The 5,426-nt window shown below is 43.3% G+C and overlaps 1 pseudogene; it reads right to left on the minus strand.

Moving 5' to 3' along the window:
- Window positions 1–2,061: 2,061 nt before the first annotated feature.
- Window positions 2,062–2,180, minus strand: LOC133370164 (5S ribosomal RNA; annotated as a pseudogene).
- Between the last annotated feature and the right edge of the window lie 3,246 nt (window positions 2,181–5,426).

Here is a 5,426-nt window from a genome sequence, read left to right on the forward strand (position 1 = left end):
AATGTGAATTGAGTTCATTTGGGGATAGAATCTGAACAATGTTCAGTTCATCTTCAAGTTAATTTTCTTGCATTTTTTTAACTCTTTGGACTCTTTGGTCCTTTAAGCTTAAAAATCATAATTGTTGGGGGAAATTAATCAAACAATTGACATTCCACTGTGTGTGAATGTTTTTTTTTAATGTTTTCTTAGTCTTAAGTATATTTTATGCTTCATTGCAGCAGTGTGTGACATTCTGAATGCTGAAAAAGATGGCCAAGGATCATTTGGATGCACTTGAATTGAATATGAACTGGTTTGTTTTGTAAAGGGACAGAACAGATTAGTTCCTTTTTGGACATGTTGAACTCCACCTTGAACTAGTTCCTTTTAAAAAATGAACTTTCCAAGCTCAGGGGAGGATCAGTGGGGAGGACCAGGTGCTATCTCTTTCTACACCTTCCAATTCTTCCCTGAAAAATCCCCTGAGAAGCCATTCCCTACCACCAAAGCTGGGTTTGTTGCTTCTGACTTGGGCGCTAGGGGATCAGTGGCCTGGGGGGCGGGAGGGCAAGATTTGCCAGGAATTATTTGCTGCAAAAAAAGTTGAGCATCTGCCCTCTGACCCATCAATTTCTCCTTGAATGTTTTGTTTCCAGCTTCACATTAGCCCTCTGCAGGTGTTCAAAAATGGGTTAGCTTAACATTTGAGGGAGGGGGCAGTTTTTGTCCACCCCACGAGTTCAAGTTAGAGGTCTGTTTTTTCCAGAGTATTAAAAAACACTTGAGGAGCCTCAGTTAGACTCCCTGTTTCAAAAGGCCACTCTCCAGAATATGAAGGGCAATGAAAATGGTGACCTCTTCCCCCAGTCTAGTGCACTCATCCCCATGGGCACCATTTGTGTGTTAAGGTAATCCAGAGCTAGCCAATGTGGTGTTCTCCGGATGTTGTTGGACTACAACTCCCATCATCCCAGACCACTGGCTATATGCCTGATGCCTGGAGTCCAACAAGGGCTGGTGGCAAAGGGCGGCCGGTCGGGCCCTGGCTGAGGGACCCTCCTCAGGGTGGGAGGGTAGCAGTCCCATTCCATGATCTGCAGAAATGTAGGCTCCTGACCCTGCCACGGATCATGGAGAGGGAGCTCCTAGACACACACTCCCAATACAGACAGTGTGCAGCCTTTAATAAGCCTGCACAATGCCCCACCTACCTCTCCCATTGCTGTGAACGCCGTGCATGCTGTGTGCGCATGCCTGCCATACCAAGATGGCAGTGAGGGCTTCCCTAAGGGGCTGACACTCCCACCACCATCTTGGTTGATGGCAGACTTGTGTGGACAGTGCACACGGCATTCAAGTGAGACTATGCAATGCCAGAGGTAAGTGGGATGCACAGACGGGTGCCGTGGGCCTGGGGCAGACTGATGCCCAAGGGCCCAATCATGCCTAGCACCCACCTTAAGTCCAACAATATTTGGAGGGCACCATGTTGGCTACCCCTGAGTCATCCCATTTCCAAATGTCTTAAGAAGGCTATCATCTTGGCAAATGTGAGTGGATGTCTCTCATTCTACTTTATTGTTATAATTATGATCATTATGATTACTGTATGTATTTAAAAGTATGAGTCGCCAATGTGGAAGCCTGTAGGTGACTTATAATAACACTGCCAGTGTTAACAAATGGAACCTATAAAGTAAATAAACAGCATAACCAACCTTAACAAACTAACCACAGAATCCCCTTTGCAAGCACAGTCCCTATCAGATCCCCAAGGAGATGACGTTAAGAGTGTTCTTTTACTGTTCTGTGAGTTTTCTTACTGCTCTGCATTCTATTAATCTCAAATTCCAGTTTAACTATGAGAATTGTTAAAATTCCTTTTGGGATCGGAGCATGCACTCTTTGCTGCAGGTTAGAGACAGTCTTGAAGCAAGTATGGAGACTAGTTTGTTGCTGTTGTTATATGCCTTCAAGTTGATTACGACTTATGGTGACCCTATGAATCTTTTTTGGATATATTCATAGGGTTTTCATGGTAAGAGGTATTCAGAGGTGGTTTACCATTGCCTTCCTCTAAGCTTACAGCATCCAGTATTCCCAGGCGGTCTCTCATCCAAGTACTAACCAGGCCTGACTCTGCTTAGCTTCTGAGATCAGACGAGATCCGGTGTGTTCAGGGTAGTATGGTCGTAGGCATAGAGACCAATGCCCTACCACAAATAGAGGAACTCCTCAGTATGGTGTAGTGGTTAGAATGTCAGACTAGGATCTAGGAGGTCAGGGGTCAAATCCCCCTTCAGCCATTATGCTCCCTGGGGGGCACTGGGCCAATCTGCAACTCTCAGCCTATCCTACCTCGCAGAGTTGCTGTGAGGATAATATGGAGACAGGGAGTGCCATGTACAGTACACCACCTTGAGCTCCTTAGAGGCATTTTAGCATGTGTTTTTAAATTGTTTTTAAATTTTTTAAATTGTGTTTTAAATGGTTTTTAAAAGATGTGTTTTAAATTTGTATATTTGTTTTTAAATTTTTAGTTACTGTAAACCGCCCAGAGAGCTTCGGCTATGGGGCGGTATATAAATAAATAAAACTCTGAAAACGTGAGCCATAATCACATGGCTAATTCTTAACTGAAAACTCGTAATTAAACATTATTTGAATAAATATTAGTTTATCGCTTGATGATGCCCACATTGTGTTCCTGTCCAGGCTGGACCTGGAAGAAGTTTATTTACTTATTTATTACATTTGTATACCGCCCCATAGCTGAAGCTCTCTGGGCGGTTTACAACAATTAAAAACAAATATACAAATTTAAAAACACATTTTAAAAACCAATTTAAAAATACAATTTAAATTTAAGTTCACTTTCATCATATTTTAGTTAACGCTGCTGACTTCCTTTTATTTTTCAGCGCTAGCCTTTAATTTCTCCTGAAGCAGGAAGTCAATAAATAATCAAATCCAATGCTGTAATATGGGCCCCTTCTAGCAAGACACAACAAGAAGTTGGAATGCTAAAGAATATATATGGAAATACCTGTATATAGTGCAAATGTAATCTTGAGTGGGGACCTAACATGTTGGGTCCACTCAGACTGGGAAGCAATTTCCCAGCCGATAAAACATTGCCTTGCTGAAAGGACAATATTATTACTGTTATGTATTATTGATGTTAGGTGTGGCATATAAAGTCCCTTGCTTGCTTTCTGCAGGATTTAGCCAGGGTGCCAGGACACTGAAATTAAGCACAGAAGAGAAATTCAGCCCAGTGTTTATGTCTGGCTGAAGCCAGCTCCAGAGAATGGCAAGGTCGGGCATTTGTCAAAGCCTCATGATTGCAAAAGGGGCCCATCATCCAAACAGTGCCGCCATTCCCACTCTGCACAAAATGCTTAATATGGTCAAAGGCAATGTGAAAATTCTCACTTTGTGTGTTTTTTAGCTTAAGGGACTATTATGCTTTGGCCAAAAGGTCCCAGGAAACTGGCATAAGGTTTGGAGTAAACTCCGCTATTTGTATAAACTTAACATGCAGCCTCTTGTGATGTTTAAAATAAAATACCTTTTCCACAATCAGGGTTGCTTTTTATGAACCACCTAAACCATCCTTTCCCAACCAGTGTGCCTCCAGATGTTGTTGGACCACAACTCCCATCAGCCTCAGCCAGCATTGCCAATGGTCAGGAAAGATGGGAATTGTGGTCCAACAACATCTGGAGGCACACTGGTTGGGAAACGCTGACCTAGACAATGTTGTTGTTGGTCTGTAGCATTCCAGTGTTTCTGTGTTATCCTTTTTCCCCCTTCAGACCAATTTGTGGCATTTAAATAAAATAAAATAAATAAAATGCAGCACCACTCTATTGTGGGCAGGAAAAAACACTACTGTGGCTTGTATGGGCTTTTTTGTCCTTTAATTGGACACTTCCTGTGCATAGGTTCCTGTTTGATTGCTTCCTGATGAGCATGGGTGGAAGATTAGTTATGAACAGTCTACTAATTGCCCTTTATATCGGCTTCCTCAATTGCCCCAATGCCAGTTTTTATTCCTGCTGGGGAGGAAGGCTATTTATTTCTTCTCAATATCATTTTCCTCTTCATTTTTTTTAAAGAGAGAGAACACTGTTTTTACTATTAAAAGAATGAAAAAAAAAAACCAACCCAAGAAACTTTTAATTAATGTTGTTGAGAACCTTTGTTGGACATTACTCACTTGTGGGTAAAGATATGGGAGGCTCTTGGCCATAGGGAAGGACATTGCTGGATATTAGAGCACATTATTAAGTGTTAGTGAGGAACCTCAGTTTTAATTCTGTCTCCAGATGGAGGCTCTTCCAGATGGAAGAGCAATGCCTCAAGAGAGCTAAAGGGATCTGGTGCTAGAGCAACCTATCAGCATCCATAATAAAATAAAGCCTACCTCCACCACAAATTGCCAGGATGCCCTTCGATGGTGGTTCTTTGGCGCAGGATTTTCAGCTTGGCTGCCCCTGTTTGTGGAATAGCACTCCTATTGAGACACGGCAGACTGTCGCTGTCTGCACCTTCCGGAAGCAACTGAAGACATTTTTGTTCCGACAGACTTTCCCAGCTGGATGAATGGGTCTCTGCTGTGGGTGTCCATTGGTGTTGTTTTTAAATGTTTCTACTGCTATATTTTTGTGTTATTTTAAACTGTTTTTATTGTATTTTGTGCATCACGTCGAGATGTGAGTGAGGAAGGTGATAAATGAATCGATAAATAAAAATCTATTTGCAGGCTGCTTATGAAGGTCCTTGATGGTTGAAGGTGGTGCTGGAGAGAAGAGTCAAACTTCCATAGTCAGTCATAGAAAGCATGGAGAGGAGACGGAGTACCTAATGCCTGGGGGCCAAATGTGGCCCTCTGGGCTTCCCTTCCAATCCCTCAGCCTCTCCCCAGGCCTCACCTCCTCCTCAGCCACACCCTCTCTTCCCAGGACATGTCCCTCACAAGCCTTATGCTCTTCTTGAGTGGGTTTGAACATCTGGAATGTGTGCTTGAACTCTGATCATGTGCCTTGTTTGTCTTGGATGGAAGATAGTGGGGAGGTGTGTGAGTGTGCATCAAAACTAGCCTAGTGTACAAAGGGAAAGTTTGTTAGTTTACTGTTTTTTTGCTTCTGGCCCCAACCACCACAGCCATGTGGCCCTCAGAAGGTTGCCCAGGCAGTGAGGCCCTCAGGCTGAAAAAAGGTTCCCCACCTTTGATTGGTAATATAGAAAATGGAAATGGACTGCCTTCAAGTCGATCCCGACTTATGGCGACCCTATGAATAGGGTTTTCAAGGTAAGCAGTATTCAGAGGGGATTTACCATTGCCTCCCTCTGAAGCTGAGAGGCAATGACTCGTCCAAGGTCACCCAGTGAGCTTCATGGCTGTGTAGGGATTCGAATCCTGGTCTCCCAGGTCGTAG

Source organism: Rhineura floridana, chromosome 14, assembly GCF_030035675.1.
Source record: "Rhineura floridana isolate rRhiFlo1 chromosome 14, rRhiFlo1.hap2, whole genome shotgun sequence".
In the NCBI taxonomy this organism is placed as follows: Eukaryota; Metazoa; Chordata; class Lepidosauria; order Squamata; family Rhineuridae; genus Rhineura; species Rhineura floridana.